Source organism: Mya arenaria, chromosome 11 (assembly GCF_026914265.1).
Source record: "Mya arenaria isolate MELC-2E11 chromosome 11, ASM2691426v1".
NCBI classification, from domain to species: domain Eukaryota; kingdom Metazoa; phylum Mollusca; class Bivalvia; order Myida; family Myidae; genus Mya; species Mya arenaria.
Window position 1 is genome coordinate 66,706,863 of NC_069132.1, and position 25,280 is coordinate 66,732,142.

A 25,280-nucleotide genomic window follows, 5' to 3' on the forward strand; every position below is an offset into this window, starting at 1 on the left:
AACGAGCAGTGGTGATTATGAACGAGCATTGGTAATGGTGAACGAGCAATGGTGATGATTAACTAACAGTGGTGATGATGAACGAGCAGTGATGATGATGAACTAAAAGTTGTGATGGTGAACTAACAGTGGTAATGCTGAACGAGCATTTATGATAGCAGTGGAATATTTAAGTTCATATTAATAGTAAACAGAGAAGAAGTTTTCCATAATAAAGTCCATAGTGGCCATGCCAGTACCACCATCTTGGTGTACTCCATCATTCCAATTATGTGGTTGAATAAAATCATCGACGTCCATAGGCATGTTCATGTCTACTGCAATGTTATGGAGGATAACACATGCCACAGCTATCTTGCATGCCTTTTCTGGTCTGAGGCGTATCTGTAAAAATATAAAAAAATAATTGAAAAAAGGTGAATATTTCAACGTATGCGCGTACATGCATGATTAATTGTGTGTTTTTTTTAAGTGCGTGTACATATATTATTACTATTAAGATACGATGCGATAAGATAAGATAAGATCATCTTTATTTAAAGTCGGTTATGATAATCACATGTAACACTAGCTGTTAGCTATTTTCCGACTTAATAGATTATCCAATAACAGACAAACAAAAGACCTGAAAAGATTCAAGATCATAATATCACATGTTATAATATTAACACATAGGTTGCAATAAGATTATAGGCTTCATTATAAAAATAACCAGATACATCAAAAGTTACAAGATGAAATACATTCATGATTTAAATACACGCAAAATACCTTAAGTGAAATTTAAATGAAAGCAACAGTAAGACACACAGCATGTAAGTTAAACACTATTAAATAACATTAATTATTATGTAACAAAATAAATCTTATCTTTCTAGCCATGTACAGTGACTTGGCACCCTAGACAACGTTCCCGGTGTTAATAAACTATAGTGGTAAGTATGTCACTGTCAGACTGAATGCATGGATGCTGTGATAAACTCACAAATTCATGTTCATACCCACTGTCTCCTAAAAGGACACCATCTGGAAACGCCACATGTTCAATGGTCAGCTTGGCTGCCTATCCCGACGTTCTGAAGATATGTGCGTCGTGGCACGACCCAGGCCAGCTTGCATTTACACCTGCACCCTCCAAACTCTTAACAAACTGTATGCATAGATTCTGTATCATAATATTTATGAGTACGGTACCATATGTTACCTATGAGTTATTTATTTAACAAAAAATGATAAAGAATGTTGTTCGTCGACTTGAATCATTGTATTAATCAATATAAATATAAAATCACTATTAAATAACATTTTTTGGTCAGCATTTTCCCTCTATATGTATACTGTCAGCGCTCCAGTCAGCCTTTTAGTATCGCCCTTTAACCGGGCGTGTTTTGGCCAAATTGACAATATAATTATGTTAAGCGTTCGAAAGAAAAGATGGAAATACTGAAAACAAAAGTGGAAAACTCAAAGTTTCATGCCTTTGATGTCACATACAGCCTGTATGTTGATGCTATGGAAGCCTTTCCTATTCACGAAGGCTGGTCCGTCTTCGGATGGTGCCTGGATTCGGACATGTGTCTACAGATTCAACAACATTCGGGAAACCAGCTTTCTTAAAAAAAGTCTGTCATATTCCATGCTCGAGCATTGGCACCAGGCCACACCAAAAACTGATGTACGTGCCCACAAATGGCATCTGTAACTTGGTCTACAACACGTGACATAGTGCACTTGTGGTAGCCCATGCTATCACCAATGATGTTAAAAAATGCTCCTGTGGCTAAGAAGCGCAACGTAATCAGAATCATCTGTCTAACGGTAAGTGCTCTGTTTCTTCCTGTCGTTCTTTCCAGCAATTCCTTCAGCAAATCCTCTAGATAATCTATTCCACTATTCGTATATCTGTATCTGGCATACATCTCATCGTCTAGCAAATTCTGTACATGTACAGTGTGCCGAAATTAATTCACTTTTCTAACATTTACAAATAGAGCCGCCATCTTGGAAACCTTCCGTTAATGTTTTAACGTAGGTCTATTCCTCCGTTACATTTAACGGCTGGTTCAACCGTTAAACCTGCCGTTAAATTCTAACTTTATTTTGAGCAACCTCATGCCACTTTTGGTTAATATTAAACGGACCGTTAAAACTTTAACGAACCGTTAAATTTAAATTTAAAAGTTTTGAGCAACCGGCCCCAGGTGTCCTGGGATGTCTTATGTCCGGCTTTTTATTCTGTCTTTATATAGTTTTATTCTAAAATGAACCATGTCACAAAAGACTAAGAGAAAAGTTTTACCAGCCAACAGGTTTCATTGCAAACGAACGAACCTCGCCTCAAGCGTTTATAAATTAAAAACTTTATGCCTGTACTTTTCTATCAATAACAATCACAATTGGTGTTCTTTGTCTGAACACAATTTGTGGTTACGATAGCAACACATTTACGACTGAAAAATATGGCACCTACAAATCCGTTGCCAAGAAAGTTCTGTTAAATGCAACATGAGGTTAAGTGTTTATCATGTCACGAATTTTTCAAATGACGTGAGAAGTTGGAAAAGTATACCACATTTACAGATGTATAAGTGCAAAAAAATAGTAATATATTTTTGGTCAGTTGTATATATTTTTGAAAGGTTGTACATAAAGAGTGAAATATTTACGGTTCATGTGTAATCTTATCTTACACCCTTATAAAGATTGTCAACTGTAGACAATAACGGACGGTTCACTGAAACGTTCATTGTCCGTTTATTGTAGTGTGTAAATAATAAAATAAATGTTCAATGACTGTTTCCAACATGTAGTTAAGCCTAGTTTGACCTTAACTCATGTGCTTTATAAAATAATCTTAGCTGCTGATTTTGTCCCTTTAGTTTTCATTTATTTATTTAATTCATTTATTTTTATTAGGGTGGAGGTCTCATGGACAACTGACACACGCATCACTATAAGAGCGATGTTTTAAGCCCGAAATGGAATATCTCTTTAAAGATTAAAAACTTCCAGTAATGCAAGATACAATAAAAAAAATAGGGTTAAAAAATATTAGGAAATGCCAAGTCAGAATATTTCGAAATAACTACCGAACGAAAAAATACATCATCGTACTGCGTCTTTTTTCTAAAATATAAAGACGGTGCTTAATATTCCCCCATCAATCACACGCCCATAGCATTGGGCTCAGCAAGGTCGGATCATCATTCGTAGACCTCAAGGGGTAATCCAAATATAAGGTTGATACGATTCGCAAAAATGTGAATAATTATCATATAGTCAGTTTTGGATTCAATTTGAAAAAGAACACAATTTGTCAGGTCTTAAAAACGTTTGCTTTATCTCCGCTTCTAGACCTTTACATCAAACATGTTATGAATTTTGCATTCTAACCGGATTTTTTAGGTATTTAGCGTTTGGAGGAAAACATGCAAAGTCAGCTATACGTGTGTGCGGTAATCTAGATTTCGAAAAAAAATATGTTTTTTTCTTGTACTGACGTTTACGTGAGAGCAAAAAGGATTTGCCGTTTTGTCATAAACGTTCTATCCATAGGAACAAGATGTCAGTGTCATGTTAATATATTTTCTTTTCACAGGACAGTTTACTAGCACGGTAGCTTAACGTATAACATGTTTACACTTTCACCAATAGCATGTGCTAATATTATGCCGTGACATTTGCTATAACTGTCCAATGTTGTTGATTTTTCTTCTTATTTATCTTTAGTTCTAGTGAGGCTCCGTGTTTTCTTTTTATTTATACATAAACTTGTTAAATAACGCCGTGATTTAGAAATAAAGTGTTCTACTATGAGCGCGCTTTAAATTTACATCTTTATTCCTGAAAACAAAACCAAATCTGCATTGTAAATATGTTAAGCATTTATGTCCTGCCATTGTAAAATGTAGCCAAGACTTTCATATTCCGCCGGGTTTGTTTTTGTTATTCAATTGAATGTGCATCTTAAATTGAATGCCCTAGAAGCTAATAATATTTTCTGCTTCTTGGGACATCGACAAGACTGAGAATTAGATGGGTAAAATTAACAATCATGGCAGTAAACCGATTGTACTTGATATATTTAGTGAAGAAAATAAACGAGAATTAGACCATGATTAAAACTCTGGAAACTATAATAAGATTAGCTGTCCAGATAATCTGCCCAGTGATTGACAGTTGGCCTTTGGTAATCAGCTACTAACACTTTTAACACTGTTTTGTTGTTGTTATTTGTTTTAATCAAAATCGCCTTTCGCCGCTCAGTTATATGTTTGATTTGGAAAGAAGTGTATATTTTTCGCTCGCTCGTGTTAAATATATTCTTGAAAATCAGTTGAACAAAAGGTAAATTTGGTGTTGCCTAGTAATAAATTACTTAATGGATTGATTTAAAGTCATTATATTTCAATATTGACATTCCTTAACTCATGGTGTAATCTAAAATGATGCTTTTATTAAATATCTTCCTTTTTATTGTTAATATCGTTTAAAATTTATATGTGTTCTCTATATGAATTGTTTTCGATATCCTATTGTTTAATAGGTAATATACATTGTCGTGGTTCATGTGTCCACCTCTTATCCAAAAGAGAGTTGGTGCGATTCCAACCAGGGATCCCTTATCATAGCTTCTTAAAATGGAAACCAGCACCCGCTTCTGCCCAGGCCCCAATGTCACGAAAATACTTAAGTCAAATCTCAAACTCAGTCTCAACTCATGTCACTATATAAAAGCATAATTTTCTTCAAAATCTTCCATGTTTTGTACTTTTTAAAAACGTATTTTCTTACAGATTTTTTTTTCAATATTTCAAAGAAAACTATTTCTAGAGCAAAAAAATATACTTAAGTATTTTATAAAGAATACAGAATTGTACTCATATACATTATTGACAGTAGAATAGATTTCCCTTGGAACTTGACCAAAGGCTTTTTTCAGCATATTCTATGATAGAATGTGTTTTTGATTAATTTTGATGCTATGTGGTATAATGTGTTGAGACTGAGTTTGAGATTTGACTTAAGTATTTTCGTGATATATGGGCCAGGTAACGGACTCGAGCATGATTATGTAGGGTACTAAAACTACTCCCTGTATATTTAATTGGTTTAAAAGTAAAGAAATATCCTTTACTCGAGAAATAACAGGAAACCTTTACAGTTAAGAAGCCCCTAAAATTATTTTTTGTTAATTCATATTTTGCAATATATGTGTAGGTTAGAGTTCAATTTTGGCGAGGTACATCCCCTCTTGGTTCTGAGGATCGTAACATACTGTTTTAAAATACTCCATTGTTATTGGCACTCACAATATAAAATAACCAAATTCAATGAGTATTTTATAATTATTCACAAGCGAGATTGAGATTTTTTTCGAACAAAAACAATTGTATTGCTCATCTAGTATTGACTGTGAAGTGTGTCTGGCAATCCTTTTAGAATGTGGCCACACGTTCCTACGAACGTCAATCTATTAACTATGTTCCTTTATTTGTTCGTATCACAGATACGACCTTTTCCTTTGCAACAATATAGAAAGTCATGACCACAAATTAATGAATCTTGAATATGTAGAGGGTAAATATTGGGTGTCTGCTTTCTTGTGTGTTCTTCTCAAATTATATTGACAAGAATGTCTGTATGCATTAATGTTTAACAAAAGTGTGAAGATAAATTGTCATATTCCTTCGTTTACAACTGCAATATAAGATCAATTCTATAGATACAACAAACAGGCATAGTTTGTTAAATCACTGACAATAATGGTATTAACGAAGGAGGCAGTTTGCGGTTATTAATTAAACGAAGTGGTATATTTAAACAGTTGCTGACCCAGGTAGTTGGTAGTTGAGAAAATAGTATGTAGACCACTAAAAGTTTTGATGACTTTCAGTGTGTATTTCAGTATAGATTTACATTAAAAAAAATTAACATTAAGGTACATTCTAACGATCTGATATTTTGTCAAATTGGATGGTAGTAGTTTTCAACTTGTTGGTACATTTAATTCAGGCAATCAACACCAACTGACAAATCAACAGTATTTAACGAATGCATTTGTTAATCTTGCTTCGTGTCTAGAGCAGAGGCCTGTTTCAAATGCATGCTTATTCAAGTATTGCTATTTACCTCTTGCAAAAACAGTTCAACATGCTCTTGCAAATATATTTTGCATGGGATTTATATCCTACGTAAAGGGTATATCTATAGTTTGTTCCTCCTTCATATGCTTCTTGCCCAATGAACTCAAAATGTTGGCAGAGTTATTCATATCTATTTGTTAACATCATGTACAAAATATGTTAAGTGAATTCAAGAAGAAATTTCAGGAAGTAAACGGTTGCAAAACACCTGTTTTAAATTTGTATATGTACATGAACGCGATCATATACTTTTAATTTGTTGACAATTACAACTTGCAAACGTAAACAACAATGGACGAACATTTATATATTATTTTCCAGAAGAGCCGAAATTCACTTTATATTGCAACGGCATTTCACAGTGTGCCTCTAGGTCAATGGTTAAAGCTTTATTCATGAAACATGGGCTTATCAAAATTGGTCATTTCTTAGAATTTTGCATATGTCGTCAACAGCACTGCTGGTGCTAGGATGAAAAAGAGCTTAAAGCAAACATTTCGTTTATTTTCGATCAGTCTGATGTTTGCCATGTATATTTGGTCGAGCCATACATTTTTCAACAGAAAATTACTAGTTTGTGTAAAAGCAAATAACACCTCTGCTAAAAGATTGGGATAATGTCTGACAAAACTGTATAATTGTGTTGATAAATGAGGGAATTATTCCTATCTAATGTTGTTAGAGTTATGGTTTCTTTCCAATGATGGCATTTAAGCCGCTTCTGCGCTAGTTTAAGATGTGTGAAATATAGAATAGAAAGGGTTGTTCTATATTTTAAAATGATATGTGAAACCAACAAGAAAACACGGGATGCGTTCGTACAAATGTGTAGTTAGCCAATGCAATATGTTCAGCAGTCACTTAAATATGGCATTCATAATAAATGATTCAAAATGCCGTTTGGAAAAGTTAATTGATAACATTGTAAATTGATCAATTTTAAAACAATAAAATAATATAATTTTAATAATTTTTTATAAAGACTTATTCATGTACACCTAATTTAGTACGTGCTTGTTTCATTGTTTCATTTCTCCAAAACAGCATACATTTTCAATCTGGTCAGTCAAAAACATTGATCATAAATAAATGATCAATAACAAATGAAGAGGAAAGAAACGATATATATACCTACTTACCTTCTTAATAACATTCCTACCTACTCAATGTTAGATTCGGTTAGTGAAATAAAGCAAGAATATTCTATCATAGTATCCTTAAATTGGTTTATTAAATATTAACCATACTTTTCTATTCTTTTGTCAACGAAAATGTTTAAAGAAGCAATGTTTGTTCTTGTTCGTCATATATTCAAATAAGCCAGATGAAATCATTCCTTTCAATGTAATTAAGTTTTTTGATGTTTCCCTTATTCGAAGCGATCTTTGGTAGCGCCTTACATTGTGAACAATATCTCATTATTTGACGGACTATAAGCAATACTATAGGTTAGTGTAGCTTTGGTTTGTTATTGTATATTTTCCGCACTGCGCTTTAAACTCATTTTAAATCTAGGCACTACGCACACATTTCTCACATAAAAAGTCCACGAAACGATCACCGCTCCCGCTTCATATAAATAACAAGGGATGTCAACCGATGATCAATAAAAAAATGAAGGTTGCACATTATTGGACAGACCATCAATTCTAGAAGCCGACGTTTGGCATTCTGCGGCCTAGACAGAACGACTTTGATGAAAGGATAGCAGGTGACTCCATTATCATTTACTGGACAATTTATGCTACCACAAAAACTGCGTGGGTGGAGAGAGCGGAGCATTGAAGCCCATTCACGATGTAACATGAGATTTACCGACGGGCAAGAGAAAGGCCTTCGGTTACTGGAATAAAATGTCAATTACCGCAAACATACAAATAGCTCTTCACCGTCCATCCGGATTTGTTTCCCAAGTGAGATGCTTAAGATTTCCTGGCGTCAATTATGTCGCCGATACGTTATTTGCACAGTTTCAAATAGTATATCTTGAAGAAACGAAACTTAGATACTGAAGTTAGGTCATATAATTTTAAACATTTTTAATATAACGCGTTTACCCGTTTTTGGAAGTCTTATCTCAAGCTTAACGAAAAATAATAAAATATGTTTGATTATTACATACGCATACAATAACCCTTTTATATTACATGTGTTCACAACTTCACCACATTCAACTTGAACGAAGTTAACCTATCAATTTTAATCTATCCACAATCTTCTCCATTGTCAATACCAAATGATATCCATTGGCACAACATTTACTATGTAACCTAGTTATAAACAACTGATGTACATTAACATTATCGTTTTTTCCTCAAAATATGAAAACGCCACAATAAACGAGTCACTTAATGAGCTCTTGCAATCAATAAATGGTATTACATATTTTTAATTAAATTGCTTAAAAGCGCATATCATCTAAAAAATAACATGCATGCGGATAAGTTATCCAGTTACGCAGCAGTTGTCTACAGCATTATAGGAATAATAACGAAAATAGATCTTTCTGTGCGGTTTTACTATTTTGCAGCAGTTGGTAATAATTCAAGAAAATAAATGAGCTGCATTTTCTATATTTGTACCTCTAATGTCATTTATATTTTCACTTCAACTTGAACTAAGAAAATGTGGGTTGAAAATAAATAGTACAATGTATTAAACGTGAGAATGCAACGACATATTTCGTAATGAAATGTAATTATAAAAACAAACTCAATAAAGAAAGGCACCAGTATGTTAAATGTCACCCACTAAGTGTACGAACAATCAGTGGGTGTATGGTAATGTGTATATGTCAACGACCTGTTACTCAAATGGTATTGGCGATGTTACATTTTAATGGCCAAATAAATGATAACCAATTATAAACTCTCTTCATAATATTTACGACACATCATGAATAAAAATACCACTTAAACACAACTTGTAGTAGAAAGTAAAGGTCATATGAAACAGAATCAAACATTCAAGGGCTAAAGCATGCCATTTAACCGATAAGTACACAAGATATTTAATCAGTTAGACACTGATTAGACACAATTGAAATAATACGCGTCACGTTGACAGAGATGGATAATAAAATTAAAAGTGGTTAGATCATCACGATGGAACAGGATCGCTCGTTTTACCTTTTTATTGAAATCGGTTGGATCGTCAAGATGAAATAGGGTCGCTCGTAAAGTTGTCAGAGGTTGTACCTTTTAATTGAAAGTGGTTGGATCGTAAAGTTGAAATAGAACACTCGCCAAATTAGAAGAGGTTGGATCATTGAAATGAAAGTGGCTGGATCGTCACGTTTAAACAAGTTAGCGCTTACGTTGAAAGTTGTTTGATCACCACATTGAAAGAGGTTCGATTGTAGCGTTAAAAATGGTTGGATATATGTAAAGTTTAATTACATGTATCAAACAATACGTGTCTTTAAATCCACCCATCACTTATACCATAAACAGAACTGTCACGTTGAAAGAGGTAAGCTTGCCATCTTGTCAGAGGTTTTATGTGTAATGCTTCTGCATTGTAATTTAGACAGATGTAAGATGTAAATTTAGAAAATGATAACAAAAGAACAGCTGCTACAAATGTTCTTTCTTCGAAAAGAGAGACAACTCTAAGCAGAACAAAAGGAAAGAAATATAATTGCCTTATGAGAGTATGAGATACTTTCAATGGAAAAAAGTATTTTATCAATATTGACAAAAAACATCAATGCACTACTAATTAAGCTTTATTACGATGAGGTTTTAGATAAATCTCAATGGCCGTGATAGGGTAAGCGACGTCGACCATGAATTCAACTTAGATAGAGAAATTAATCAAGATGAACGTGTCATTGGTGCTTAAAGATGGTGTGTTCACTGTGATTACAGAGACATAGACGATAATAATGCTGATATTGGCGATGACTGAAAATTTCCAGTTAAGCTGATAGTGAACTCGGTGTTAGAGTTTTATTTTGATGTAAGATGTGGTTCTGTTTGGGGTTTTTTTATGACGAGAGGGACAAAGGAAAAACATATAAAGTATTGATATAAAAGGATGTGTTGTGGTGGTGTTGAAAATGGTGCTGGTGGAGGTCGTTATGATGACGTTATGGGGCTTTGGGTTGGGATGTGTAAGCTTATCAATACTCGCATTCGGACAAACACCATTCGGCGAGTGCTCCGATAAGATAATAAGTCATATTAGTATTTTTGGAGCAAATTGCACTGACAAAATGTAACCCTTGTTAGAGCTAGTCTGTTTATTTACTTGCACCAGCTTATTTTTAGTGTCACACGGATCCCCCATTCAACGTCCTTTCCAGAAGACGATTCATTTTTGTTTCTAGTGGAGCGGCGATGAATCGAACATGCGAACTTCCTTGATTAACAGCCAGGTTTGGTACCACTAGACAACGATTCAGCCACGAGTTTATGGGGCCGTACTCAATACCATTCTTAGCATTGTCTCAGACATGCCTTAGTGTTTCCAAACTATTGGTCAGTTATTGTTTACAGTCGTATCAAAAGGCTTTGAATATGATATTCACATTAAGTTCAATTCAAGGTGGTCATTGAATACAGCCCCTGAACTCGTTTACTATTATTGTGTATTATATCACGTCTCGCTACCAACCTTATATGTATATAAAGTTTAAAGAACGGCAGGTATTAAAATGAGAGATTACTTTATTAAAGGTTAAATACGATTTGTTCTATAAGAACAAGAATTACTATTATCCGATTTGATATTCAGTATGAAAACAAAATCTTATATTTTACCGGAGTCCGTTCCATAAAATATTCATATTATTTGTGCCTAATGAAGCAACATTATTCCTCAGAATAATCAAACCTGATTTGCTAATACATAACGCTAAATAGTCTTCCTTTTACAAAATTATCCAAGTAAATGTTCATTAAGGCTTTCTACATTAAATGGGGCGCGCGCAGGAGCGATAATGATGGCACCATTTCATTTTTCATAGTAGTGTTGCTTGAACGACATCGATAATTTTGTCATTCATAAGGATATTATGCTCGTCAATTACGTTTTTTGACCCTTGTTCGCAGAAGAATGTATATCTAGAAAAAAAGCACATTTTGGTACTAAATTTTGATTGTATATTAGATGAAAAATAACAAAAGAATGAGAACATATAAAGTAAATGCTTATCTACGTTTGATACTGTGTTATATATCTGTTTTGAATTCCTGTTTATAACGTCAGCTTCAGCTGCCTTCAGACAACGGCATCCAAAACTATCAATCATAGTTACTTCGCGCATGTGCAGAGTGAACACCGAACTTACGAAAACAGGTCTGTACCAACTTCTGTAGATCGACAAAATACTCTCTACTTTCAGCGTAAATTTTGCTCTTCATGAAGTGGAGCTACAGTAAAAGGGATAAAGCCTCGATTACCATCGGCAAACAAATATGTACGAACGCAAAGACTTTAAAATGTTCCGATATGGGTTGCTTTCTTATAATCAAAATGCATTTTGCATCTGAAATCTAATTTCAAGTGTTACTTAATGAACATATTACAGGAAAGAGATTGATTTGGGACACGGAAATTTAATACAGACCTCAAATTTTGCCCTCGTTACAGTTATTTTACCTCAAAATTCAAAATAACCAGGAAGGTCGTACAACATAAACATTAAGAATTCCAACTGTGCAATGACTTGAATTATATTAAAGTTAACATCTTTGAATTGCGAGTTAAAATTATCGTGAATATTCAAAATACGTAGACACTGTACACACACGTGTTTTTTTCGATGTTTTAGTTTTTATTTACACATTAATATTCATACCACAGAGGTTACACCGAATAGACAGACGCCTTTATTGGAACATATTATCTTGAATCGATAGTTATCATTCTGGTTTATTAATAATTTTTAATGTATTTATGTTTATAATAGATGATGTAGTGGATCCCAATTAGTTCAAAAGACGTTGCTTTCATTCCTGCAGAAAAACAATGATACTGTTTTGAAATTAATGCAGTTTATTCCATAATTTTGAATAAGGTTTTGACAACATTTACGCTCATAATGGAAATTAAATAATCACTTATTATGAAGGCAAAAACTAATAGGTTGCACATGTGCAACGACTGATCAAAATTAGCGGTGTATCGAACGCTACTGGTTTAATAGCATGTAAAGAAGCGCATCAGAGATACAATCATTGGAGGCAATACTTACAGTAACTGTAGTGAATATGCTCGGCAAAGTAACTACCATGTTAGGAAAGGTTTGATGCACAAGGAACAAATGATAAAACACATTGTCCGTAACAAAACATATCTAAAACAGTTTAGCCACATACAAAATTACGGTCCCTTTGCTGGTTTACAAGAACTATAAGAAGTTTTACCTGCTACTTTTGAGCTGTTAGCCACATCCACTCTACATAAGTTATTGTAACCTGCCGCAGCTAGCTATCATGCACATCGGGTTCTGTAACTTGAATACTGCGGAAACATTCAAAGGAAAACAAGAAAAGCGTTTAGATTTGATTCCTTTACACTCTTTTACTCTTGTTGCTAAACCATTGTCTACTTACGTATTTTTGAGAGGGGTGGCACGTCTTTAATTTGGTATATACGACCCTATAAAAAATGTTTAGATGAACAAAAAAAAGAGGCTATTACAACAACAATTAAAGATACCCCAAAATTGAACCATAATTGGTATCTTTTTTCTTTTCTGTAAGTCCAAATGATATTCGAAATAAAAATAATAATTCTCTTACAACGAGGAATGCAATCTTCCTTATTTTATCTGATATTCTTGTTAAGGGAGTTGTCGTAAAAACATGAATTTCATCAGGGTTTTTTTCACAAAAGAAACGCTTTCCGTAAAGATAGTTGTAATAGATGATATAATCAACATACTCCAAAACAACAAAGGTAAAAATAAATATTTGTAGAAAAAAATGCTTATAATTAGGCAGGTTTAAAGTGACGTTCTGTTATACGCAAGAATAGTTAAAACTCCTGCATAATAAACCTTTTCTTTACTCAACACAACCTTTTTATAAATGATCTATCTAAACCATCATGAAAACACAACCCTTATCTCAACCTCACCACAAGTAGATATGAATTACTTTGGTAAACAATTAGTAACAGAAAGTACTCGTCAATCAGTTAAAAGAAACATGATCGCATTGCCGTTTTGCTTCAACGAGACGGTCGATTAATACTGTCTGTGCAATAGCTGCATTTAACGATCGCATTGCCAGTGGACATAAGCGAGACAATTTATTTGTATTGTTCATGCTACTTCTACGAGATAGTTTCCGAACTTTGTTTTTTTTACATCGACTCTCTCGCCAAAGTTATTTAAATCCACGATTTAATTGGTCGGTTAAAGTGAAAACAATGCATTTTGTACATGTATGGTGGCTTATCATTGGTATAGCCTCGCCTCTTCAGTAGTAAGTTAAATACGTCAAAGTATAAGCCAAAGTGTATATTGCTAAAGTCAGTTTCTTAATTATGGGATGACAATCGACATTATATAAATGTAGCTGTTGATTACAAATTGTTTTTAAATGATTTCGATGGAGTTAATGCTACTTCCAGCCAAGGCTTAAAAGAAGGTGAAATAACACGAAAACTATTTCTTGAAAAGCTGCGGAAATTAAGTTCTCTACATTATTGATTGATTTTGTTCTTCAACGATAATCTCTTATCAAAGGCACGGAAGCAAGGGACTTATCTCGGATAGTGAAATGTGAACTGATTATAGGGGGTGATTTGTTTTGAAAACTAAATTAAAAGCATGAACCAGGGAAGTCGAATACAGATACGTAACAGTTTTGTTGAAGGGCGGTTTGCTGCAACTGAACTACTAGTTTCTAAGAGATATATGTCACTTACAGTCTAATGTTAAACGAAAGGAAGCCTGGAAAGTCCCTCTGAAATATTGATGCTCAAAAAGAGCTAGTGCTTGAATGCTAATGATCGGTTTTTTTTTTCATTTTGAAACATTACATTAATCGAATTTTCGCCTGGAAAAACATATCCAAAGTTCAGCATACTGATTTTTGTGTTATCCATTTCAAGTCGAATTCAGGCATAATGCATTACCGCAGGCATTGTTGCTGATGTTGTGTTTAACCATTTCTTCCTGGTGCATCAAACTTTACTAATATGGTTGTTACTTTACTGAGCATGTTCACTACATTTACTATAAGTATTACCTCCAATACGCTAGCCAGGTTTCGAACACAATACCTTCATTGAAGAGCTTCTATTCTAAAGGTAGTGAGTTCGAATTTCTGCTTGGCTACATATACTTTCTATAACTCAAACCCTTTATGTATTTGTGTTTCAATTTAGTTGTCAGTTCAGAAGCAAAAATATTTGTTTTTTTCTGAGTTGGTTTCTTATGTCGGTATTAAAGTCATTAAACTAGCCAACAGGTTAATTTTCAGTTTGTAGACATGAAATTGTTAAAAACATCTTACTGTCTGACATCAATATTTGGCAGAATGAAGCTGCATATCCAAACAACAGCAAATATGGAAGTGATTTTGCAAATAGTTGCATTTAAACGAAAAATACCTTCATAACATACCTTGCTTAATTGAGTATGTTAATTACTGATATACGAGTAGTAATTTCTTCGCACTAAGTTGTAGACTGCTCTGTCAACTGAAAAGCATATTCGAATAAATTAATCTATAACGAACATTATACGTAATTAAAAGTCTTACAACGGCCAAACTCATTACGAAGTTGTCGTGGTCTCAACCAACATGTTGTGACACTATGGACAAAAAGCGTTTTATAAAACGAACACAAGAATATATCGTCTTGCCAATTGTTTTGCTTTAACCTATTAAATAAGGCATCATCAAATATATTTCTAACGCTTACATTTTCTCCACAGTGGACCAAGCTGTGCATTGGAAACGTCTGGAAGCGGTTTCGAGTTTCTTGCCATTAGAAGCATCGCCCCCGTGTCCAAGACGCCGTACCCAAACAAATGATTGAATTCCAAACCGGTACCGTTGTACTGTCAAATGTGCTTAAGATAAGGATCGAAAAGGCGATTCCTCTTTGATGAGAGGACTGTCAAGTGTTGCATGTCCCGCAGGTAAGGTTGCAACTGGAAATTAAGCGATATATGTAATATTTAATTTATTGGTAATTGTATATTCGTGCACGTATACATTGCACCGGAAAGCATTCGGAAAGCAATGACGTAATATGATAAGACAGCAATGTGCATGTCACTAGAACTAGTTGCATGGATTAGGGGCATTTTTTTATTATTTTAGTTATTTGTTTTTAAGAGTTTAATAACATAATATTGATTCACAAACATGCAAAATCATATAAAAGCAGAAAAAGAATGAAGAAATGAGCTTGAGAACAAGTTGTTTTAGCACCCCTAGAGGGAATTACAGTAACCAAAGCAAAACTGTGATCCTAAACGTATTTCCTCATAGTTCGAAAAAATGATAATTAAGTTTACAGCGGTGGTGTTGATGAATTCTTAGTTAGCGTTATTCTGTTATCAGACAAACACAGACAGAAAACATATTTACTGTCCTAATAATATTACCCCAAACCATTTGCGTATGGGTGCTAAGACTGAGGTGCCAATGAGATTATGTTATTATTTGTTTCATTGTTCATCGTAAAAACAGATAGTTCACATTATAAAACCTTGATCATTAAAGTCGTGCGACTGACTATTGTCGCAATATCAGATATGCTAAGGCTAGATGGCTAAGGCTAATATGCCGGCCGCCTCTGGAGCGGCCGAAGACGTCCCTTTAGTTAGTGGTGGTGCAGTTGTTGTACAGGTCTGTTGTCGGCTAGAGGATATACTCTCATATATATCAATGACTATAAAACTGATAAGAAACATGATGTTCGTTTTTACTAAATCGAAACCATACTGTAACAATATATGGACAATTACAAGACCTCTCCAAGACATCGAATATTCAAATTGAACATATCATAAACAATTAAGTAAAACTGATATATGTTTTGAGAGTTAATGAGTTTGATACAAACGGATTAAGTATCTTTCGAATCATGCCAACCTTTCTCATCTAGGGATTGCTGAAGTATCATTTTCGAATGAGAAATTACGCAGAATAAATGGTAATTAAATTTGGCATACGGGATGACACATACACAGACAGCTCGTATATAATTGTCGGATTCTGTTTTACATTTGGTGTTCTGTCCTTTCCAGAATAAAATAGTGTTTATATGTTAGTGTATATACAACAACATTTCTGCTGATATGTGCATTTACTGTTGTTTAATGTGAGAATTGCATTTAGCATTGCGGATATTTCGGAAACTAGGCGTGTTTATCTAGTTTTAGGTAAACCTTTTGTTTAACCGTAATAATTAATAAATGTCAGTACTTATTTTACTCTCAAAGATCGGCGAAAACATCTCTATCAGGATCGGTTCATATGCAAAGTTTTATTTATCTCCGTAAACTATCAACTAAGATAAAAATCCTGAACGCTGTTCAAATGTGATGACCTGCAAAAAAAATTTAAAATCTCAACAATGTAGCTGTCTTTGCTAGAAAATATTAAAGTGTTAACTCGTGTCAATGGTTTAAAGTTTCCAGGACTAGGATAAATAATGTCTTTATTTGTTTGAGTGTATATAACATAATCAATAAATGATGTGTGCAGTCAATACTATCTCTTGCTTTACATCAATGGACTCTACCATTAATAATTATAAGAACATTTCTGAGCAATCGCCTTCAAGGTTGTCCAAAACATAATTTAAATTTGCGTTTGGTTAAGGACAAACGACAAAGTGCTATTTTCCAAGACCAAACATTAACATATTCAACACCCCAAATGTAAGATAATAATAAACGGTCATTTGCCTGTTAATCTAGCTTAAAAGCAATATCCTAGAAGTTTCCATGTAAACACTCACCACTCCGGCGTCTCTAAGCGTACTGTTGCCGTTGCTAGCCAGGGTGGAGGAGCAGGACTCGTCATAGCCAGCAGTCTGCCCGTCGTCGGTGGCTGAGTTGATGTTGATATTTGGGATAGTTTTACTACCTCAGCTTATGTCTTTCACACTGCTAATCAGTATAAGATTTCTTTAGATTTATTTTAATACAAAACAAAAGGTCAGTTTATTTTGTGTGATCTTTAAACGTTTCCTTCTACGTTGATAATCTTAACGATGTCATACTCTGAAATAACTTGCATGAATGAGAAAAAATCTCGTTTCTGCTGCAAAGATAAAAACAATCAAATGAACTGCAGCCAATGGTAAACAATGATTGGTGCCCACATATTATCCTCAAACATTTAATTGATTTCACTGGTTCATACTATATGTTGTATACATATTCACAAAGTAATAAATGTTAAGCAAAATTTATCCAAACCAAAGAACAGTTTTGTACAATTAGATGCTGGTCATTAAATGTTAAATAACAAATGCGTTGCCTTTGTTGGAGTGATGTTTACAAGCTCTTTCCATGTTTACAGTATAAATATTGCTACCCATGATATTGTAAATTGTAAGACTTCTGCCGCTTTGCAAGTGTCATTATTGCAAATAGTATCTGATGTAAATTTCATGTTTACTTCTGATTTTTCTTGAACGTTGGTTTCTCTCGTTTTATAGAAACACTCAGGAAGTCTAATTTATATGAGCTTTGGAAGTGAATTATAAGACGCCATTTGATGAGACTTTTGTTTAATTTAAGATTTCATAAGATGTTTAGTTTCTGAGAAACTGGTTTAATTCAATGAAACTCCAGGCAAAAAACTTTTATTTATTTTGCTGTGGGTATTTACTTAAATAACTTTATTCTACAATAAACCAAGTCACGCAAAGATAGAAAGAAACCAGCCTTATAGAACTTCACGTACACGAACGAATATCGTCTCAAGTGTTATGTTTATGAAGTACAATTTTCATTTCTGTCCTTTTCTATCCATAACAACCACACTATGTGTTTTGTGTCTGTTCTCAATATGCGGTTACCATAGCAACACATTTATGACGCAACACTTTGTCAACTGCTACTCCGTTACCAGGAAACTTCTGTCAAATGCAACATGAGGCTGACCGTATATCATGTCACGATTTATTCAAATGACGTAAAGCAGTTGAAAGTGTATAATTCATGAACAGATATCCATGGGTAAAACATTGTAATATATTTCGGACCGTTTGTGTATATTTTTAAAAGGTTAGACATTTAATGTTAACATTCTACGGTCCACGTGTATTTTTCATCTAACACCCTTGTAAGGATTGTCAACTGCAAGACAATTACGGTTGGTTCAACTTTTCACAAAAACGTTCATTGTCCGGTACTTGTAGTCTGTAAATTATGATGTACATATTCATTTATTGTTTTTAACATGTAGTTCACGGATTATTTGACCTTAATCCATAAGCTTATAAAAATGAGCGCAGTTGATGTGTTTGTCCTTTAATTATTTTATTCAAAATTTGTAGGATCATTTTCACATCACTATGAAACTGACAAGACATATGTGTTAAAACCCGGATTTATATCGTTATGCATCGTTTTCTAAGATATAAAGGCATGCTAAAGTGCAATGAATACCCACCTCATTTACACCTTTCACAATTGCTCGCATTGTAAGGTTCCGTGGGCCGTGTACTGTTTTGCCATCGTCCGTGGGTCCCCAACTTGCGCTGCATATGTCAATGGCGTTTGGCATGTGGCCCATTGCGTTAGATTCAATTAGGTCGGTCATAAAGGGTTGATCCAGCATTCGTTGGCCTGAATGAGTTTTGCAAATATGGGTTAAATATAATTCGCAAAACATGTGGATCATTATGACGAAGTCAGTTTTTTGTCTCTTGCCAAACGAACACAATATGTCAGGACTTCAAAACGCCTTGTCTGAATGGACTTCTAGACCTTAACATCGGACATATCAATTATTTTGTATGTCAAACCAAATCTGCATTGCAAATTCATTATGCATTAACGTCCTACCGTTTCAAAATGTATCCAGGTCTTTAAATATTCCGCTTGGGTTGCTTTGATTATTCAAATGTATGTGCATCTAAAGTCTTATTCCCTAGTAGCAAGCAAGTGGAATGGAAATGAGCACATTTCTGGAGTGATTTATATGGAACACAGAAGTTCAAAACAAGAGAGAAAAGTAACAACTTTATTCGATCACTCCTTCTTGGTTGTCCTTGAAATGAATGAAGACACCTATATTTAAGTAGTTTTAATGAACATGTTAAGAATACCTGAACACAATATCTGAATATGTTAAGAATACCTGGACACAATTTCCGTATAACAAGATTTAACTAAGGTTCAGCTAAGCATGACGAAAAGATTGAAACTCAAAACCAGTGGACACTGTTATGTTTACAAGGAGAACACAATGATAATACGAGAATGCCTTTTTCATAAACTTTTCCATTCTCATAAATATCAGTGCTAATTTTCATACAATCATCTGCACATGTCTTATACTTATTTATCGACAAGCCAGAAACTGGCTGTCTTAGAAAACCGGAGGAGTGTATGGAAATTAGCATTTTTTCTAGCATCAAAGTTAAAATCCGGATATTGTTAATATTCTTGAAATATAACAAACAATATATTGGCGCATTTGAATATTTATAGGTAGAAAGTTTGAATCCTCATGCCCAAACGTCAATTATTCGCGTATACACATTTAATTTCTTATGCAAATGCATCATACATTATACAAACAAGTGCAGTTTCAAAATGTGTATTTTATCATTTGTAAAACGAAGAAGGAACTAAGTCAGAAAAGTTGGGAAATGTCATCTATGAAAAAGTACACGGAGAAAGACCCCTTAAATTCAATTCGATAAGAAGTAGGCGATAACGGTTCTGTACTTTAAATTGGATTGTTTTGCTGTATTGATTGCGTACCGGGCATTACACTTGTACCAGAGTAACCGCCAAAACTTTCTTGACCTGCGGGACCCGTCCATTTTATATTCATGTAGATGGCAGTTTTACAATATGAATAACAGTAACAACAACTACGCAATTAGCATCAATGTGCATGTGTTAATAAAAAGAAGGGTTGCCGCTTGTGGTCTCGAGTACTCCTGCTATCTAGCAATTGTGCGAACAGTAGCCCAAGGTAAATAGCTTACGTTTTGATTAAAATGAACACCATTTTAACGCTTGCAAAACATTATTAAAATGATTCTTTAACGCACTAATTGCGCTTAAATGACAAAATAGGATGCACCACTGGTATGGAAGGTTCCGTTGCTGGAATAGGGATAGAAGCAGAATAAAGAAAAAAGTCTAATTTTGAAAGGAATAGCAGCAGGTGCAACAATACACCGGATAAAAGATGATAGTGTTTCAAGATTTCCCTGACAAAGACTTTCGAAATCTACGATGCAAAAGTACGAACTATTTTGCAGTTTACTATAAGAACTGTGTCCATTTGTCGTCGTTCATGTTCTAAGATTAGTATTTGGAAACTGGCAACGTTTAATACTATCTATAATTATGTTACCAGCAGAAACCCTTAAAGCTGAGACAGAGGTATTTAATTCGACAGACTCCTTAACGACAAAGTTTATCTTGATACACTGTATGCTCGTTACCGTTTTCATCATCATAAGACTCTAGTAATAATGTACCAAATCTCATTTTAACCAGACTCAGTAACCGCTCCTCCACGTAACAATCAAAATATAACAAGGATGCAGTTAAGATGGCTGTTGCAGTTTCAATTTCCACAATCGAGCAAATTAGTATGAGAAAACACTATGTTGCCGCGAAAAAGTATGGTTTATCAAAGGATTAATACCTGTTAAACCATATGTAAGTGTATCTTGGATATGGAAAATGGTCGTTGCTGCTGAAATAATAGCTTGCTTTGGCATTCTGAAAAAAGTGACACCAATCATTATGGTAATCTTCTTATTGTCAATAACTTTATAAATATTTTCAGTAGAAAGCAAAAGTCCTGAAAGTTCCAGTATCGTTAATCATGATAATTAGCAATGAGCAAATATTTATATTATTTACATTTACACGAATTTCTATATAGGTCACATGTCAATGATTTTGCTCATTTATCAGAGAAAAGTTAAAGAAATTATACTTGATAACTTTTCAATTTATTTATAACTATGATCGGAAATAAAAACTGTTCTTGAAATGCGTACTGTACATTTAAATATATGTGTTGTTATATAGATTTTAACAAATGAAAATTGACTAAAACTCTGACTTTAAGATACATAATTTGTTTGCAATACTGGCAGGTAATGTATGTTCGAACATGACAAGAGCCGGATCCATAAAGCAGTCATACGCCAGGCCTATACTGCATCCGTATGTTTTTAAATTGTGCTACCAAATATTGCGTATTTGTTACATTCATTGCGCACTGAAAGGCCACACGTTGTTCTTGGATACATATTATCACAACAAAGGGAATCTGATGACAAGCATTTTTAGTCTGGTCAAGCAATTTTATATAGACCCAACTGAGCTGGATCGATGCGTAATTCTAAAGATATTAATGGAAACCTTCACGGAACATGATGAATCGAGCTCTTTACAGGGAATCGTGATGTGTGCACATTTTTCACACTGTCGATGGATAATCATGCGCTGTTCATTTCGTGTTCCATTCAGTTATTCAGATAAACGCCATGCAGATGTCGATGGATAATTGTAATAGTTGAAACATTTAATTAAATCTGGGATTATTATCAATACATTATCGAAGGATTCTAAATTTTTAATATAAAATCATCGTTGCAAACAAACGGGACAAAAATCCATGGTAGGTTCTATCTTTAGGATCATCATAAACCCAGTGGTCAGCATAGAGAACAGCAAACACAAAGAGACGAACCACATCTTACTGATGTTTATGTGATCAGCATAGGAGTCCAGTATTTTTATAGAGAAGAAGCAAACGAAGTGTATGAAACAAAAGACTGTTGCCAAAATCACAACATTTCCACGGTCAATTAAGAATTGGAACCAACCGTCGTCCATGATTGATGTTGTAACCCCTTTGCCGGTGTAGCCCATCGCCCAAGCTTCTTCCACATTAAGGTCAAGGCCAGGAAGACCACCAGCTTGACCCCGATTTTTCTGGGAAAAGGACAGAGTTGCAAACATTACATTCAAAGAGAATACCTTTATTGTTTTGCTAAAAGTAAAGCGCAAAAATAAATACCAGTAATTGTTCTTGTTGAGTCAACTTGACAAGGTATTGGTATTTCTGGCGAGAAAAATGCAAGGGCCTATGTATAAAATCATCATGCATCCTCTTCCAAAAGTGTTTTACAACATTCATATACAAGCTTTGATTATGTTAAACAACCTCACAGCTTCTAATTCTAATTCTAATTCTAAGGTGTGTATCATTACAAAGTACTACTGATTGTATGAAGGCATATTGCCTTTCCTAAGTTGGGTATACTTCAGTGGCGTTAAGTTTAAAACGAAACTTTGATAATTGAAAACTATATGCCTTAACACATTAACACTTACATCATTGAATGATTTCCCAATTATTTGTTCTACACAATTATGAATATAATATGTATTTTTGCTCAGTCAAACTGCACAAGCTTCATTCATTTTTCTTACATGCGGACATGGAACTGGACCAACGTCAACTTTTATAGTGAGTATAAATTTGAATTGTCTAAAAAAAGGTTTATACCAAGTATATAAACTTTCCAAAAATAATGTGTAACAGATAAACACAATCTTTACTTATATGTCATTTTGTCCCGGTTTCCATCCATAAAAAAACTTGTTTATTGGGCATTTGTGTCTCTCGGTGTAACATCGTTTTCTCCAAATAGAGATTGATTGTTGTTTATTTCATTGCAATGTTATTGTCTAGTAACACAATAAAAACTTGTTATGCTTGTGGAATTACATGTTTTATAGTTATTATGCGAAGTAATTGTTACCTAAGTGACCTTTGATTTGATGGATAATTGTGATTGGGTTTCAACTGTTGGGGTTTAAAATGAAAATTCATCAAGATTTTACAGACTAATTTTGTCACACAGGTCCAATTCTCATTTTGATTAAAAAGCGAAAAGTACGGAAAAAGGAATAACTATGTCTATATTGGAAGTGATATGACATTGAATGGATACTTTAAAGTAATAAATGTGTTTGAAAAGCAATCACCTGGCATATATTCACTTTTCTCAGTTATTTTTCACAAAGGGTACAAATCGAAACATATATATTCAATCTTAAATAAAACATACTTACAACAAAATGCTTTTTAATATTTAAAAAAACACACACACAGTCACACGCAGTCACACTCACTCACATACGCAAATTCTGTCAGTCTCCTATGTGTGTTGTCCCCTAGCTAAGTGTCTTAGTTATTAATCTAAAGAATGATACAAAACTACTTCTGGGATATGATGTTTGTGTCAATGCTGTTTGTACATTTTGTTAGTATACCGAATATATTCATGACAAATATTAGATCAGCAAATATATACAATTACTTTCAAATACTAGAGGCCAGTTTCACGAGCATTCTACGATGAGCAAATATTTTCCCGCTTGAAACACCATAATGCGATTGGACAGGTAAAATTATAATCAAATCCGATAGTTAAAAAGTCTATTATTAGTCCGTTTTGCGATATGAATCTTTTTGAGAAACAAAGCCAAATTGCCGACAAAGCATTTTTTTTGCAAACAAAAGCTAAAGTAAACAAAGAAGTACCCCCACTTGCATTTCTGACAGTTTGGCGGACTATTGTTACCAAATGGCACGTACAAGAAGTAATAAGACTGAAGCGATAATAATTTTCCTGTTACAGCAGAACTATAAAAGAATAATGCTAAACAATACGATAAAGTTTCTCTTGAGTAACAATGTAGGGCAATAAAGTAAGGAATTCAGCAATTAATACAGCGATAGTTATGTTTATGTAAGAGTTGATGAACTGCAGAAAATGGAGCACCGCACCATGGAGAAAGCTTGCACGATTTTCTGTAGAAATAAATTAGTATAAACTCAAAAAATGATTGATTGACGTATGAAATGTTTTATGAAGTTAATTTTTGTAAACTTAGGGGAAAGAGGACTTACCGGGGATTTTTATTGCATATTTAGTATTAACTGTGAAAAATCTCTGGCAAGCCTTTTAGAATGCGGCAACACGTTCCAATGTACGTCAATCTATTTATCTATTTTCTTATATTTATTCGTATCACAGAAACGACCTTTTCCATTGCAATATGGAAAGTCGTGAATTGATAAATCTTGAATATGTTGAGGGTTGATATTAGGTGTCTGCTTTCTTGTATGTTCTTCTCAAATTATGTTGACAGAATTGTCTGCATTCATTTAAGTTTGCTAAAAATAAGGCGAAATTGTCATATTCTTTAATTAAGAACGCTTACAGCTTTAAGACACGATTGTATAGATACAACGAACAGATATAGTTTGATAAATCACTAACAAGAATGGTTTTAACGTAGAAGGCATATAGTCATGATGGATTTAATCAGACGAAGCGCTATATATACACCGTTGCTGACCCAGTTAGTTGGTAGTTGACAAACTAGTATACCACTAAAAGACTTTTTATTTTAAGTATGTATTTACTTATTATACATAAACAATTTATTGTGTAAGTGCATACTAACAATCTCATATTTTGTCAAATGGAATGGCAGTATTGTTCACACGTGTGTGATTTTTTTTATCTCGACTGTCAATAAATAGGATTGAATTGAGTAGATTGTGTTTAAATGTCACGACTCAAATAATTATTGTTTGAAACAAACACCTGCCAAGTTATATATTTTCTAGAAATAATAAACTTAAGATACGTATTGCATGTGCATTCAGTTAATTCTAATACGTTATCATGCTTCAATTTTGTAGTTGTAACTTCGACAGAAAACACCGCATGGTTAAGATATTTTTGTAATAAAGAGTTGATTAAAAGAGAATCAGAAATTAGCGTATTTTTTGCGCAATAATCAGGCCCACGTATAAATACCCTTTTGCTTTCATATTAAGACAAAAGTAACGGAAACATAAACTCAAACAGACCATATACATCATTTAACTTTCATCAAATTATCTCTCCTTTAACGGTTATATT

The 25,280-nt window shown here is 33.8% G+C and overlaps 1 pseudogene; it reads right to left on the minus strand.

Moving 5' to 3' along the window:
• LOC128208709 (neuroendocrine convertase 2-like) overlaps positions 1-25,280 on the minus strand; it is a 117,631-nt pseudogene that overhangs the window by 91,012 nt on the left and 1,339 nt on the right.